Source organism: Moschus berezovskii, chromosome 16 (genome assembly GCF_049115385.1).
Source record: "Moschus berezovskii isolate FMDL1 chromosome 16, NW_MosBer_1.0, whole genome shotgun sequence".
Classification (NCBI taxonomy): domain Eukaryota; kingdom Metazoa; phylum Chordata; class Mammalia; order Artiodactyla; family Moschidae; genus Moschus; species Moschus berezovskii.
The window spans coordinates 83,939,256-83,956,974 of record NC_142475.1 but is presented as its reverse complement, the minus strand read 5'-3'; the positions used below and the strand labels follow the sequence as shown (position 1 = coordinate 83,956,974).

General features: G+C 40.2%; 1 pseudogene; it reads right to left on the bottom strand.

Annotated features, from left to right (window-relative positions):
• Nucleotides 1-632: 632 nt before the first annotated feature.
• On the bottom strand, nucleotides 633-16,723 carry LOC129560037 (olfactory receptor 8H3-like; annotated as a pseudogene).
• Between the last annotated feature and the right edge of the window lie 996 nt (nucleotides 16,724-17,719).

Genomic DNA, 17,719 nt, shown 5'->3' with positions numbered 1-17,719 from the left:
GACCAATATTTATTAGTATGGCCTTAAAAAGTTAACATCAATTAACTGATTTAATCTTTACAGTAACTCTTTGGACCTGGAATTGTTATTTATCTGTGCAGTTTAGGAACTTGAAACTTAAAGTTTCAGTGATTTTTTTTTAAAGCATTCTACAGGCAATTGTATAGAAGCTTTGGAATTTAAATCCTTGAACATTTGGTTCCCAACCAAGTACTCATAATCACTCCACTATCTTGCTTCTCCACTAAGTAAAGGAAATGATTTCTGAAACTGCTATCGTTTTTCCCAAAATGGAGCTGTTTTCAATCATAAAATTCTCTAAAGTTTGATTATGCTTGGGGATTTGTACAGCACACTTTAAAAACTGACTATACTTTTCATTTTGTGAATCAGTTGCCCCTAAAAACATACATATGGAGACCATGGTTTAAATGTGTTTCATGGTTTCCAATTACAATGTAGATTTCTAAAGTCATATTCTTAGAAAAGCCTGAGATTGTATTTCTTCAAACAAAGGATGGATCAATAGAATAAATAAATACTTTGTTTTTGGAGAAAGAGCAAGGAAATACACTATAGGGACAAAAAAACAAACAGAAGAGCTTAAAAGTTCAGGATCAGTGTTACTTTAATTATTTGGAGCTCTTTCTCTTCTGTAAGACTCTACTGAGAGCATGTTTAACTTCTTTATTTCAAAGACTGTATATGAGCAGATTCAGCATGGGGATGACAATACTATAAAAAACAGAAGCCACTTGATCCTTTCCCAAAGAGCAGGACTTATTTGGTTTTACATAAGTAAAAATCATAGTGCCATAGAAGATGGTGACTGACAGGAGATGGGAGACATAGGTAGAGAAGGCTTTTCGCTTCCCTGAAGTGGAAGTCATTTTCAGGATAGTGTACAGGATGCACGCATAGGACACAGATACTGTGATAAGAGACACTCTAGGGTGGAGCCAACAGAAATGGATATTATGATTTCGATATCAGGTGTGTCAGTGCAGGACAGGGCTAAAATTGGGGATGCATCACAGAAAAAAATGATAGATTACACTAGAGTCACAGAAATGCAATTTGCTCAAGCAAAGCACATTGACAAAGGTGTCCATGAAGCCAATTAAGAAGGGTCAAAAGACAAGGGAGCAGCAGTGTCTGGTGGACATAATAGCTGGATAATGCAGGGGGTTGCAGGTGGCTACATAGCGATCATAGGCCATGGAGGAGAGAAGAACATATTCAGTGACACCACGAAGACAAAACAATTCATCTGGATGAAGCAGTTAAGGTATGAAATATACTTGTTGGAAGTCAGTAAGTTGTCTAAAGTTTTAGTGGTGACTGCGGTTGAGAAACTCAGGTCAAGAAACGACAGGTGACTGAGAAAAAAATACATGGGAGTGTGAGGATGGAGATCCAGGCAGATTATCAACATCTTTCCTGCATTGCCCAGGGCAGTGATCAGGAGGAAGAGGGTGAAGAGGACCAGCCGGATCTCGTCAGAGTCTGTCAGCCCCATGAGGATGAAGTCAGACACGTGAGTGATATTCCTAGTGGCTCAGATGGAAAAGCGTCTGTCTGCAATACAGGAGACCTGGGTTTGATCCCTGGGTAGGGAAGAGCCCCTGGAGAAGGAAATGGCAGCCCACTCCAATATTCTTGCCTGGAAAATCCCATGGACGGCGGAGCCTGGTAGGTTACCGTCCATGGGGTCACAAAAAGTCGGACACGACTGAGCGACTTCACTTTCACTTTCACTATAGTGTTCAAATGCTCTAAACCGTAGATAAATCAGTTGATTCTTAGCAGGAATCACTGCAAAAAAGATTTGTGTTTCTATGAACAACATGACGTATTTATATTAGCTTTTACTGAAAAGGGAAAATATTGAGGAGTGTATCAAATATGAAGAGAAAAATCTTTACTTGATTGCTAAATATAGAAATGTGTATAAATTGACATTTACATGCAATGTACTAAAAGCTACTGTATTGGAAAATTAGAAATAGCCTTGTAGTTTTCTAAACATTTCACTTTATTAAAGTATTTAATTCCGTTGGGAAAATTATACCATAGATATTAATATTAGTCACATATTTTAGATGAAAAAAGTACATAGAGAATTTAGGTAATTTATCCAGAGTCAGAGCTAGTACATATTGTCTCAGTAATGCTATGAAGATGGATTGATCACACAGTGTATGCTCATAATATTAATTCCTATTCATAATTAATTTCAGCAACCCTGAAAAACAAATGCTAGATATAAAACAATAATGAAAGAATTGTTTCAATACATCATGCATAATTCTTTTTTTCAATATGATTTAATACTGATGAAATATAAATTTCAACGTTTGGACTTCAGTAGGGTGTATTAAAAATGCTAGACCACATATTAGCATTAATTTCCAAAAAATCTGTGTTTAAATAACTTGATATTCAAAATCAAATTTCTTCAAAAATTAGTTTTCCAAAATATATTTCTTGCAGACCATGATTACATCAGTGTTATCTTTCACAGGCCCTGGGAGTACCTAGGGTAAGGTTAAATGAAATCTGCATGCATGCTTCTCTAATGTCCTTGTTTTATTTGAACCTAACTAAAACTTTCTGATTTTCAAAATAGTATTTACCAGCAACCAAAGTAAAGACGCTTACTCCTTGGAAGGAAAGTTATGACCAACCTAGATAGCATATTATGAAGCAGAGACATTACTTTGCCAACAAAGGTCCGTCTAGTCAAGGCTATGGTTTTTCCAGTGGTCATGTATGGATGCGAGAGTAGGACTGTGAAGAAAGCTGATCGCTGAAGAAATGACGCTTTTGAACTGTGGTGTTGGAGAAGACTCTTGAGAGTCCCTTGGACTGCAAGGAGATCCAACCAGTCCATTCTAAAGGAGATCAATCCTGGGTGTTCATTGGAAGGACTGATGCTAAAGCTGAAACTCCAATACTTTGGCCACCTCATGCGACGAGTTGACTCACTGGAAAAGACTCTGATGCTGGGAGGGATTGGGGGCAGGAGGAGAAGGGGAGGACAGAGAATGAGATGGCTGGATGGCATCACCCAGTCAATGGACATGAGTTTGAGTGAACTCCGGGAGTTGATGATGGATAGGGAGGCCTGGGGTGCTGTGATTCATGGGGTCGCAAAGAGTCGGACACGACTGAGCAACTGAACTGAACTGAAAGTTGGTGGAGGAACAACTATTTCCAATATTATCTGACTAGAAGTATGACACAGTTTCCCTCATGAATAAAATATGAAGACCATTTCAGCTGAAAATTTCTGTAACATAATATTTTTGATAAATTCTTTTTAAATCTTAGTTCTCTCATTTTGTTGCGTTCCGTTGGCAAAGTAAATCAACAAAGAAATTTTGTTCCACTGCTGTTCAAATGTGAAATTTTTCAGAAAGTTGTGTCTAAAAAGAATATCAGGGATCTAACTGAATATGAACACAGAGTAGAATATGCCTTGCCTCTCATCCTGATAATTCCAGGGAACCTCATATACTGGGGATTGGTGGTTATGCAACATCTGGTCATCCCTTTGGACCAATTTCCATAGAAGATTGATTTACATGCCTCCAAGGACAAGAGTTCAAGGATTAAATGCAGCTGTGCTAAGTTTTGAAAAGTGTTTTCCCTTAGGAGCCACATGTGTTATTTTAAATTTATTTCGGTGGTGGTAGAGTAATCATTTCTAGAGAAATGATTAATCTGTGACTGTAACCATCAGGGATGGAAAGATACATTTTTTACAATGAAATTTTATGTTTATATTTTATATTTAAATATATGTGTGACACTATTCTAAGAGTAAATATGTCCATTAGATACAAAATGAAATCTCCAAATAAGAAAAAGAAAATTCTTCTAGGGGTGATCAAAACTGATTTTTTTTAATTTATTTTATTGGAGGCAAATTACCTTACATTAATATATTGGTTGGTTTTGCCATATATTGACATGAATCCGCCATGGGTGTACATGTGTTCCCTTTCTGGAACCCCCCTCCTACCTCCCTCTTCCCCATATCCTCCCTCCAGGTCATCCCCGTGCACCAGCCCCAAGCATCCTGTATCATGTGTCGAACCTGGACTGGTCACATATGATAATATACATCCTACAATGCTGTTCTCCCCAATCATCCCACCTTCACCCTCTCCCACAGAGGCCCAAAGACTGTTCTATATACCTATGTCTCTTGCAGTCTCGTATACAGGGTTAAGGTTACCACCTTTCTAAATTCCATATATATGCGTTAGTATACAGTAATGATGTTTTTCTTTCTGGCTTACTTCACTCTGTATAATTGGCTCCAATTTCATCCAGCTCATTAAACTGATTTAAATGCATTCTTTTTGATGGCTGAAAAATACTCCATTGTATATGTATACCAAAGCTTTCTTATCCATTCATCTACAGATGGACATCTAGGTTGCTTCCATGTCATGGATATTATAAACAGTGCTGCCATGAACATTGGAGTACATGTGTCTCTTTCAATTCTGGTTTCCTCGGTGTGTATGCCCAGGAGTGTGATTGCTGGATCATATGGCAGTTCTATTTCCAGTTTTTTAAGGAATCTCCACACTGTTCTCCATAGTGGCTGTATTAGTTTGCATTCCCACCAACAGTGTAAGAGGGTTCCCTTCTCTCCACACCTTCTCCAGCATTTATTGCATGTAGACTTTTGGATAGCAGCCATTCTGACTGGTGTGAAATGGTATCTCATTGTGGTTTTGATTTGCATTTCTCTGATTATGAGGGATGTTGAGCATTTTTTCATGTGTTTGTTAGCCATCTGTATGTCTTCTTTGGAGAAATCTCTGTTTAGTTCTTTGGCCCATTTTGTGATTGGGTCACTTATTTTTCTGGAATTGAGCTGCAGGAGCTTCTTATATATTTTGGAGATTAATCCTTTATCAGTTGTTTCATTTGCTATTATTTTCTCCCATTCTGAAGGCTGTCTTTTCACCTTGCTTAGAGTTTCCTTTGCTGTTCAGAAGCTTTTGATTTTAATTAGGTCCCATTTGTTTATATTTGCTTTTATTTCCAATATTCTGGGAGGTGGGTCTTGAAGGATCCTGCTGTGATTTATGTCGGAGAGTGTTTTGCCTACGTTCTCCTCTAGGAGTTTTATAGTTTCTGGTCTTACATTTAGCTCTCTAATCCATTTTGAGTTTATTTTGGTGTATGGTGTTAGGAAGTGTTCTAGTTTCATTCTTTTACAAGTGGCTGACCAGTTTTCCCAGCACCACTTGTTAAAGAGACTGTCTTTTCTCCATTTTATATTCTTACCTCCTTTGTCAAAGATTAGGTGTCCATAGGTATGTGGATTTATCTCTGGGCTTTCTATTTTGTTCCATTGATCTATATTTCTGTCTTTATGCCAGTACCATACTGTCTTGATGACTGTGGCTTTGTAGTAGAGCCTGAAGTCCGGCAGGTTGATTCCCCCAGTTCCATTCTTCTTCTTCAAGATTGCTTTGGCTATTCGAGGTTTTTTGTATTTCCATACAAATTGTGAGATTATTTGTTCTAGTTCTGTGAAAAACATCGTTGGTAGCTTGATAGGGATTGCATTGAATGTATAAATTACTTTGGGTAGTATACTCATTTTCACAATATTTATTCTTCCAATCCACGAACATGGTATATTTCTCCATCTATTAGTGTCCTCTTTGATTACTTTCAGTAGTGTTTTATAGTTTTCTATGTACAAGTCTTTTGTTTCCTTAGGTAGATATATTCCTAAGTATTTAATTCTTTTCATTGCAACAGTGAATAGAATAGTTTCCTTAATTTCTCTTTCTATTTTCTCATTATTAGTGTATAGGAATGCAAGGGATCTGTGTGTTGATTTTATATCCTGCAACTTTACTGTATTCATTGATTAGCTCTAGTAGTTTTCTGGTAGAGTCTTTAGGGTTTTCTGTGTAGAGGATCATGTCATCAGCGAACAGTGAACGTTTTACTTCTTCTTTTCCAATTTGGATTCCTTTTATGTCTTTTTCTGTTCTGATTGCTGTGGCCAAAACTTCCAGAAGTATGTTGAATAGTAGTGGTGAGAGTGGGCACCCTTGTCTTGTTCCTGACTTTAGGGGAAATGCTTTCAGTTTTTCACCATTGAGGATAATGTTTGCTGTGGGTTTGTCATATATAGCTTTTATTATGTTGAGATATGTCCCTTCTATTCCCACTTTCTGGAGAGTTTTTATCATAAATGGATGTTGTATTTTGTCAAAGGCTTTCTCTGCATCTATTGAGATAATCATATGATTTTTGTTTTTCAGTTTGTTAATGTGGTGTATTACGTTGATTGATTTGTGGATATTGAAGAATCTTTGCATTCCTAGGATAAAGCCCACGTGGTCATGATGTATGATCTTCTTAATGTGTTGTTGGATTCTGATTGCTAGAATTTTGTTCAGGATTTTTGCATCTATGTTCATCAGTGATATTGGCCTGTAGTTTTCTTTTTCTGTGGGATCTTTACCAGGTTTTGGGATTAGGGTGATGGTGGCCTCATAGAATGAGTTTGGAAGTTTCCCTTCCTCAGCAATTTTCTGGAAGAGTTTGAGTAGAATAGGTGTTAGGTCTTCTCTAAATTTTTGGTAGAATTCAGCTGTGAAGCCATCTGGACCTGGGCTTTTGTTTGCTAGAAGATTTCCGATTACTTCCTCTAGTTCCGTGCTTGTGATGGGTCTGTTCAGATTTTCTATTTCTTCCTGGTTCAGTTTTGGGAATTTGTACTTTTCTAAGAATTTGTCCATTTCTTTCAAGTTTTCCATTTTATTGGCATATAATTGCTGATAGTAGTCTCTTATGATCCTTTGTATTTCTGGGCTGTCTCTTGTGATCTCTCCATTTTCATTTCTTATTTAATTGATTTGGTTTTTCTCCCTTTGTTTCTTGATGAGTCTGGCTAGTGATTTGTCAATTTTATTTACTCTCTCAAAGAACCAGCTCTTGGCTTTGTTGATTTTTGCTATGATCTCTTCTGTTTCTTTTGCATTTATTTCTCCTCTAATTTTTAAGCCTTCTTTCCTTCTACTAACCCTGGAGTACTTCATTTCTTCCTTTTCTAGTTTCTTTAGGTGTAGAGTTAGGTTATTTAGTTGACTTTTTTCTTGTTTCCTGAGGTGTGCCTGTATTGCTATGAACCTTCCCCTTAGCACTGCTTTTACAGTGTCCCAGAGGTTTTGGGTTGTTGTGTTTTCATTTTCATTCATTTCTATGCATATTTTGATTTCTCTTTTGATATCTTTTATGATTTGTTCATTATTCAGCAGCGTGTTGTTCAGTCTCCATATGTTGGCATTTTTAATAGTTTTTCTCCCGTAATTGAGATCTAATTTTACTGCATTGTGGTCAGAAAAGATGCTTGGAGTGATTTCAATTTTTTTGAATTTACCAAGACTAGATTTATGGCCCAGGATGTGATCTATCCTGGAAAAGGTTCTATGTGCGCTTGAGAAAAAGGTGAAATTCATTGTTTTGGGGTGAAATGTCCTATAGAGATCTATTAGGTCTAACTGGTCTATTGTATCATTTAAAGTTTGATTTTCCTTGTTAATTTTCTGTTTAGTTGATCTATCCATAGATGTAAGTGGGGAATTAAAGTCTCCCACTATTATTGTGTTATTGTTAATTTCCCCTTTCATAATTGTTAGTAATTGTTTTACATATTGCGGTGCTCCTATGTTGGGTGCATAAATATTTATAATTGTTATATATTCTTCTTGGATTGATCCTTTGATCATTATGTAGTTTCCTTCTTTGTCTCTTTTCACAGCCTTTGTTTTAAAATCTATTTTATCTGATATGAGTATTGCTACTCCTGCTTTCTTTTGGTCTCTATTTGCATGGAATATCTTTTTCCAGCCCTTCACTTTCAGTCTGTATGTGTCCCTCGATTTGAGGTGGGTCTTGTTTTTGTATCCATTAAGCCAGCCTTTGTCTTTTAGTTGAGGCTTTCAACCCATTTACGTTTAAGGTGATTATTGATAAGTATGATCCCATTGCCATTTTCTTTATTGTTTTGGGTTCGATTTTATATACCCTTTCTGTGTTTCCAGTCTAGAGAAGATCCTTTAGTATTTGTTGGAGAGCTGGTTTGGTGATGTTGAATTCTCTCAGCTTTTGCTTGTCTGTAAAGCTTTTGATTGCTCCTTCATATTTGAATGAGATCCTTGCTGGGTACAGTAATCTGGGCTGTAGGTTATTTTCTTTCATCACTTTAAGTATGTCTTGCCGTTCCCTCCTGGCCTGAAGAGTTTCTGCTGAAAGATCAGCTGTTATCCTTATGGGGATCCCCTTGTGTGTTATTTGTTGTTTTTCCCTTGCTGCTTTTAATATTTGTTCTTTGTGTTTGATCTTTGTTAATTTGATTAATATGTGCCTTGGAGCATTTCGCCTTGGGTTTATCCTGTTAGGGACTCTCTGGGTTTCTTGGACTTGGGTGATTATTTTCTTCCCCATTTTAGGGAAATTTTCCACTATGTTCTCCTCAAGTATTCTCTCATGGTCTTTCTTTTTGTCTTCTTCTTCTGGGACTCCTATGATTCGAATGTTGGGGCGTTTAATATTGTCCCATATGTCTCTAATATTGTCCTCATTTCTTTTAATTATTTTTTGTTTTTCCATCTCTGTTTCATTTATTTCTACAATTCTATCTTCTAGCTCACTTATCCTGTCTTCTGCCTCCGTTATTCTACTGTTTGTTCCCTTCAGAGTGTTTCTGATCTCATCTATTGCATTATTCATTGTATATTGACTCTTTTTTATTTCCTCTAATTCCTTATTGAACATTTCTTCCATCTTCTCCATCCTTTTCTCCAGTTTATTTATCTGTAACTCCATTTTGCTTTCCAGATTTTGAATCATTTTCACAATTAAAATTCGAAATTCTTTATCGGGTAGGTTCCTTATATCTTCCTCTTTTGTTTGTGTTGGTGGGCATTTATCCTGTTCCTTTACTTGTTGGGTATTTCTCTGCCTCTTCATCTTGCTTATATTGCTGTGTTCAGGGTGGTCTTTCCCTCTTCTGGCAGTTTGTGGAGTTCTCTTTATTATGTAGTTACCTCGTTGTGTGTGGAGTTGGATGGGTGACTTGTCAAGGTTCCCTGGTTAGGGAAACTTGAGTCGATGTTCTGGTGGATGGAGCTGGATTTCTTCTCTGTGGAGTGTAATGAAGTGTCCAGTAATGAGTTTGAGATGTCAGTGGGTTTGGAGTGGCTTTGGGCAGCCTGTATATTGAAGCTCAGTGCTATTCTCCTGTGTTGCTGGATAGTTTGCGTAGTATGTCTTTCACTGAAACTTGTTGACCCTTGGGTCGTGCCTGGTTTCAGTGTATGTATGGAGGCATTTGATGAGTACCTATCAATTAATGTTCTCTGGAACAGGAGATCTCTGGTGTTCTCAGGATTTGGCCTTAAGCCTCTGCCTCTGGTTTTCAGTCTTATTCTTGCAGTAGGCTCAAGGCTTCTCCCTCTGTTACTTCCAAGGCAGTTCCTTCTGTTGAAAAAGCTCTTCTGTTTTCTGGTCTCCTCAGTGTCTAATTCCCGTCCTGACATCAGGATGCAGTGGTGGACACTTTTTTTTTTCCCCCGGCTCACCTATTCAGTCCTGCTATGGGGAGGGAGGAACAGCTAACAAATATCCCTGGCGTCTGTGAGGAGTGCTCGCAGTGTCTCGGCTACACTGGGAATGCTCCCGCTTGAGGCGTGTGTGCTTTCCCTGTTTATGCTGCTTAGGCTTTAGGTTGCTCTTTTGGGAGCTGTCCATGGCTGGCGCTGGGTTGCATGCACTTCCCAAGTCTGAGCGGCTCAGGTTCAGGTCCTCGGGTACTCCACAAAGGCGCAGACTTGGCTGGGCCTGCGTTTTGTGCCTTCCCCGCTCCTAGCAGCTCAGGTGACCAGGCATTTGGCGAGCGCGGTTGCTGCGACTTATCGCCTTCCCGGTCCCTGCCGCTCGGTTTTCTGGGAGTACAACCGGCGCACTTTCTCAGGCGGATATTGACCGGCCCAATCCCAAGAAGTCTTGGCCAGCAAGGAAGCCTGCCTGCAGCTTGGCATGGGAAGCCTCTCTGGGGCCGTGGCTGCCTCTGTCCTGGCGCTTGCTGCCCTCCCTGCCCTCTTCGGCGGGGGCTGGGGGATGGGCCACCTGCTGCCGGCTCGCTCCGCTCAGCGCCCTGTTTGTGGGCGAGGCTGGCAGAGCCTTGGGTTGGGGCTTTTCGAAGGCTTTTCCTAGCCTTTTCGCTTTTTCAGTTCAATTCAGTCACTCAGTCGTGTCCGACTCTCCGCAACCCCATGAATCACAGCACGCCAGGCCTCCCTGTCAAGTTCGCTTTTTGGTATCTTAAGTTTGAGCCCTCAGTTTGCCCTGGGGCGTTCAAGCCCGGTTCTCCCTCTAAGCGCCACTGCTGGCGCCTCCCTGCCCAGCTCCCGCCTGCTAGTGGGGGGTGCGGGCGTCTGCGCCGCTTCTCCGCTGACAGTTTCCTCTGGGCACTTAGTCTGTGAGTTTTAATTGTTTATGTCTTTTGTCTCCCAGTTATGCGGCCCTCTGAGATTCCACTCGCCAGTGTTTCCAGGTGTTTGGAAACTTCTCTTTTTTTTTTTTTTAAGCCTCCCTTCCCGGGACGGAGCTCTGTCCCTCCGTCTTTTGTCTCTCTTTTTATCTTTTTATCTATTTCCTACCTCCTTTCAACAACTATGGGCTGCTTTTCTGAGTGCCTGATGTGTTCTGCCGGTATTCAGAAGTTGTTTTGTGGGATTTACTCAGTGTTCAAATGTTCTTTTGTTGATTTTTGTGAGGGAGAAAGTGGTCGCCCCGTCCTATTCCTCCGCCATCTTCCCGTGCTCCCCCAGAACTGATTTTTTAAGCTTTGCTGCTGCTGCTGCTAAGTTGCTTCAGTTGTGTCCTACTCTGTGCAACCCCGTAGACGGCAGCCCACCAGGCTCCCCCGTCCCTGGGGTTCTCCAGGCAAGAACACTGGAGTGGGTTGCCATTGCCTTCTCCTGAAGTATAATTGATACAGGAAGATTACACACATTTACTATATACTTATTAATGAGATTGGACATCTGCATATATCCAAATGCCATCACCACATTCAAGGTTCTAAACCTAGCCATCAGCTCCAGAATTTCCCTTGTGCTCTTCTATGCATGTGTGTGCTTTGTGGTTTAAAAAAAAATGATTTCTAAAGATAGCCACCACATACTAAAATATAGCATGTACAAAAATAAAATGAATATATAAAAAAATTCAAAAATGATATGAAAATAATCAAACTCAAATTTTGGTGAATGTCTGAGCTATTTTTATTCATTGAATGCTTAATTGTATTTTTCTATATTTGCATACTTATCATGCTACATAATATCTATTTGCATTTTATAACTAAAATTTCATAATATGTGACCGATTTTATACTAGGCTTTCATAAATCCTATAATTAAATACCTTATGCATTGACTGATATCCCTTGACCAACTTTCCTCCAGAGTTCAGTTCAGTTGCTGAGTCGTGTCTGACTTTCCCTGTCCTTCACCATCAACTGGAGTTTGCTCAAACTCATGTCCACTGAGTCGGTGATGCCATCCAACCATCTCCTCCTCTGTCATCCCCTTCTCCTGCCTTTGATATTCTCTAGCACCAGAGTCTTTTCTAATGAGTAGGCCCTTCACAGCAGGTGGCCACAGTATTGGAACTTCAGCTTCAGCATCAGTCCTTCCAATGAATATTCAGGAATTATTTCCTTTAGGATTGACTGGTTTCATCTCCTTGCAGTCCAAGGGACTCTTAAGAGTCTTCTCCAGCACCACAGTTCAAAAGCATTGATTATTTGGTTTTCAGCCTTCTTTATTGTCCAACTCTCACATTCATACATGACTACTGGAAAAGCCATAGCTTTGACTATACAAACCTTTGTCAGAAAAGTAATTTCTGTGACTCCAGATGTTCATCAAATATTAAATATTTCATTGAGGATTATTTGCCCAAGATGAAGAAGACTCTCAGTTCAGTTCAGTCACTCAGTCGTGTCCGATTCAGGATGCGACCCCATGAATCCCAGCATGCCAGGCCTCCCTGTCCATCACCAGCTCCCAGAGTTCACCCAAGCTCATATGCATCGAGTTGGTGATGCCATCCAGCCATCTCATCCTCTGTTGTCCCCTTTTCCTCCTGCCCCCAATCCCTCCCAGCATCAGGGTCTTTTCTAATGAGTCAACTCCTTGCATGAGGTGGCCAAAGTATTGCAGTTTCAGCTTTAGCATCAGTCCTTCCAATGAACACCCAGGACTGATCTCTTTTAGGATGGACTGATTGGATCTCCTTACAGTCCAAGGGACTCTCAAGAGTCTTCTCCAGCACCACAGTTCAAAGGCATCAATTCTTCGGCACTCAGCTTTCTTCACAGTCCAACTCTCCCATCCATACATGACCACAGGAAAAACCATAGCCTTGACTAGACGGACCTTTGTTGGCAAAGTAATGTCTCTGCTTTTTAATATGTTATCTAGGTTGGTCATAACTTTCTTTCTAAGGAGTAAGCGTCTTTTAATTTCATGGCTGCAATCACCATCTGCAGTGAAGAAAACTCTAAAAGGGTCTAAATCTGACTAAACATTGGATTACAATATTGTTATAAATTTTCTGCTGATTCATGATAATGAAATCAACATTTACGTAGATTTAAAACTGAATCTTACAGGAAAGTTTGCTCATACATCCAGAATTTCAGGTAATAATTTATTGGTGTTGATAAAGAAGCTACTTTTTTATCTGTTATACATTTGACGCAGGGCAATTCTAGTCATCAAAAGATAGTGCTGCTAAAACAGAAATCTTTAGAAATTAAAACACCAGTGTAAACTTAGTTAACAACAGACAACTGAGGGAGTTAAGCCAACTGAGAAACTCTCAGTTATTTTCAGTGTAAAGCCACCTCAAACCATGGTGATTGCAAAATTACCAGAAGCAAGTTCTCCTTGCTCAGTAATGTCCCAGTGTTGAAACTCATTTTGTTAAAGTTTAGGATCATGCTTTCAGAATATTTATTTATTTATTTGACCATGGCAATTTATTTTGTCATGTTGATACCAAGTCCTCATAAAACCGAGCTCCTCTGCTGAGTTTATGATTAACATCTCTATCCAAAATGTTATTCCCTTCCAGGTCCAACACCTGTTCCCCACAGTTGAGGATTATCAAAGAAATGAGGGATTGAAGCCAGCAGGATTTGTGAGGCCCTCCCAGGTACAAATGCATTTTCTTGTCCCCAATTTCCTATTTGTAGAAAGAAGGTTTTCATCCTCCTTGACCTTTCCTGGGTTCCGAAGGGCATATTCAAACAGTAACTCTTTAGGTCAGTGAGCACCTGGGAAAGATACAATAGCGTAGTAATGGGCAGTGCCCTGCTTCCTCCACGGGAGGCACATAACAGTGCATGTCCCTGAGATCTTCTATAGGAACTAAGGCCCCACCAGGTGGAGCATGGTAACTTCAAGCTGAGCACAAGCTCCGGGACGCCAGACTGGCTGGTACCAGGAGGCGGATTCCTGGAATACCACCCTGTGACCTCACCACCAACCAATCAGAAGAAGGTCACGTATCCTACAGAACTCCCTGCAAATTTTGCCTATAAAAACTTTTCCTTGAAAATCATCTGGGAGTTTGGGTCTTTTGAACATGTGTGCATATGTACTAACTCACTTCAGTCATGTCTGACTCCGTGCGATGCAATGAAATGTAGTCTGCCGGCTCCTCTGCCCATTGGATTCTCCAGACAAGAACGCTGCAGTGGGTTGCCATGCCCTCCTCTAGGGGATCTTCCCCACCTAGAGATCGAATTCTCATCTCTACGTTTCCTGCATTGGCAGGCGAGTTACTTACCGATAGCCACCTGGGAACGTGAACCCTTGAACCCTTTGAACATGAACACCACATCCTCCTTGCTTCAGTTCTGTTCAGTTCAGTCGCTCAGTTGTGTCCGACTCTCCGCGACCCCATGAATCACAGCACGCCAGGCCTCCCTGTCCATCACCAACTTCCGGAGTTCACTCAAACTCATATCCACAGAGTCGGTGATGCCATCCAGCCATCTCATTCTCCGTCGTCCCCTTCTCCTCCCGCCCCCAACCTTTCCCAGCATCAGAGTCTTTTCCAGTGAGTCAACTCGTCGCATGAGGTGGCCAAAGTATTGCAGTTTCAGCTTTAGCATCAGTCCCTCCAATGAACATCCAGGATTGATCTCCTTTAGAATGGACTGGTTGGATCTCCTTGCAGTATAAGGGACTCTCAAGAGTCTTCTCCAACACCACAGTTCAAAAGCATCGATTCTTCGGCGATCAGCTTTCTTTACAGTCCAACTCTCACATCCATACATGACCACGGGAAAAACCATAGCCTTGACTAGATGGACCTTGGTTGGCAAAGTAATGTCTCTGCTTTTTAATATACTATCAAGGTTGGTCATAACTTTCCTTCCAAGGAGCAAGCGTCTTTTAATTTCATGGCTGCAATCAGTATCTACAGTGATTTTGGAGCCCAAAGAAATAAAGTCTGACACTGACTTAGGAAAAAACTTTCTTTGGTCCAAATAGCAATATTTCTCAACAATACCTAACCAGCTGAATTCAATTACTTAAAATCATCTATACAATGTATGATTCTGAGTACACTTATTTCAATGTCTTAACCACTAAGGAAAATGTGATTTGAAAAGACATTTATAAATAAAAGATGTTGTGGTGACCCAAGGACAAAAAAGCAGATAAAACCAAGGAGGGTCTTGGAATGCAGGAACAGAAACGCCAGACCCTTATAGTCCTTCCCTCTTCCGTGTTGTCACTATTAAAGGATTTCAGGTCCTCCTGGGCAGTATAACCTGTCTCCCCTCCTACCCCAGAGGAGAGGAGAAGGCATTTTCCTTACTCTTCTCCAGCCCCACCCAGTATACACGCCTCATCCAATCAGCAAATGACCCGCCAGACTGCTATCCCACTCCTTGTACCAGTGGGTATAAAAGTGGACTAAGGATCCCTGTTCAACATCAGTTCTCCCTTGAGCTTGTCCGCTGTTCTAACAGCATCTCCCACTCTAATAAACTTTATTTCCCTCTCATTCTGTCTCATGTCTAGAAGTTCTTTTCCAACCCACACCCAGACCATGACAGATGTCTTTGAAATAATTTCTTAAATAGAATTTTCAACAAAACTAACAGCTTTTGAGTGCTAATGTGCATGCATACTCAGTTGCTAAGTCATGTCCAATTCTTTGGGATACCACGGACTGTAGCCTGCCAGACCCCTCTGTCCATGGAATTCTCCAGCAAGAATACTGGAGTGGGTGGCCATTCCATTTTTCAGGGGATCTTCCCGACCTAGGGATCAAACCCCTGTCCCCTGCATTGCAGGCAGACTCTTTAGGGTCTGAGCCACCAACTCTATCAGTTCAGTTCAGTTCAGTTGCTCAGTCATGTCCGAATCTTTACAACTCCATGAATCTCAGCACTCCAGGCCTCCCTGTCCATCACCAACTCCCGGAGTTCACTCAAATTCACCTCCATCAAGTCAGTGATGCCATCCAGCCATCCCATTCTCTGCCATCCCCTTCTCCTCCTGCCCCCAATCCCTCCCAGCATCAGAGTCTTTTCCAGTGAGTCAACTCGTCACATGAGGTGGCCAAAGTATTGGAGTTTCAGCTTTAGCATCAGTCCTTCCAATGAACACCCAGGATTGATCTCCTCCAGAATGGACCCAATTCACATACTTAGAAACTTACATACTGTAATTGATTATGTATTATTCTTAGACAACATGAAGCTCAGCTGGAAATTTAAATTTTGATATGTAATGATACCCGATGTGGCAGTCATAAGATTTCAACAGCCAATAACTTTACAGGGTTGTTTTAGGTGCTTAATGAGATCTTCAGTGGGCATATCTAATAGTTCCTTGGACTCAATAAAGCTTGCTAAATTTTGCAAATATATATGTATATAATTTATAAAATATATATTTTACAAAGTGTTATATATAAACATATGCACATATTTACATATAGTAAGTGAGATATTATATAGAGAGATAAAATAGAGAAGGGCATGGCAACCCACTCCAGCATTCTTGCATGGAGAATCCGATGCACAGAGGACCCTGGTCAGCTAGAGTCCGTGGGGTCTCAAAGATTTGGACACAACTGAGTGTCTAACACACACACAATCATGTCAGCTTACATGTCTGGCGTGCACTGTCCATCCTCTACAATTGTTTGTGCTTTTGTGTATTTTACTGTACATTGCTGTGTGGAGTACAGTAGTGAAGTATCTTTATTTCAAGTGCAGGTTGGGCGGAAGCGAGCGTAAGAGCAGCAGTGATGTAGCCGGTACTGCTCGGAAGAGATTCAGGAAATGGTAAAGGGATTTTATTTGAGGAGACACTTAGTTTTTTGAGTCACAGGACCCATATGTAGAATGGTGCATGAAAGCTGCAGCAGCCGTTCAGAATGCAATCCATTGCTAGCCTGTCATCTATGACAAGAATAAAAGAGCTACTACTCAGACATCTCTGGATCGATTTTTCAAGAGGGTATTCATGGATAGAACTTAATCCGGCAAGGAACAAGAACCTGTGCATCAGCCTCAGGCCTGAGTGATGTTGCAGCTTGCCCTGTTACTAGCGCTGACGATCTTCAGCCCCGCCATCTCCCAGCTCCTCTCTTTCCTTCAGTCGGTAACCCTACTAGCCTACTCACTCAATGCCAGCCCCTGTAAGCCAGCTGTTGTTCTGCAGTACTGCACTTTTCAAGGTACTGTTCTGTAAGATTAAAAGTGTTTTCTTTCTCTTTTGTTTGTTTTTTATGCATTAGTTGTGCAAAAATTATTATAAACCAACTACAGGACAAAACGATATAGCTGATTGTGTTAGCTGGGTACCTAGGCTAACTTTGTTGGACTTAATGAACAAACTGGACCTACTAATGTGCTCTAGGAACAGAACTCGTCCATATGTGCAGGATTTATATGTTAATATAAAAGGAAAGAAACATCCTGCTTATTTTACATTTTAATACTAAAATTCTGTATACTTTTTTGCTATCACATACCCTTCTTTCTATTGGTGAACATTTCTAAATGGGGAACATAGTCTGTGATGCAGCCAAATTGTATTGTCTCTGTGGTTTATTTTCAACATGAAACACTTGGTTATCTACAACATCAGGCAATAACTAATTCATTGCCAATAGCAAGATTCAACTCAATAATATGATGCAAAGAAGCCTACAAATGGTAAAATGAATATGATTTGTTACATTTAAAACAGAAAATTAAAATATAAAGTGATTTAACTAAAAATCAAAGAACCTATTTGCCTAGTTATATTGACATAAACTTGTGATAAGTAAAACTGAAACTGGTGTGATATTAATGCGGTTTATTTCAGACATGTGGCACTCTAATTGAGTAACCCAAAGGAATCTTATGTTATGAAAAGTATACTTAATCCCTTAGTATCTCTCATGCTCACAGTGTCCCTATTTATTTATCCATTCATTCCTTTATTTAGCATTTAGTCAATGAAGACATTTTGTCAATGAAGACATTTTGTCTTGGCTGTTATTAAAGGCACTTTTCTTAAAGGTTACTGGAAGGTGTGGGTATATAAAAATAAAAACTCATTGTGGGAAACACACACAACTA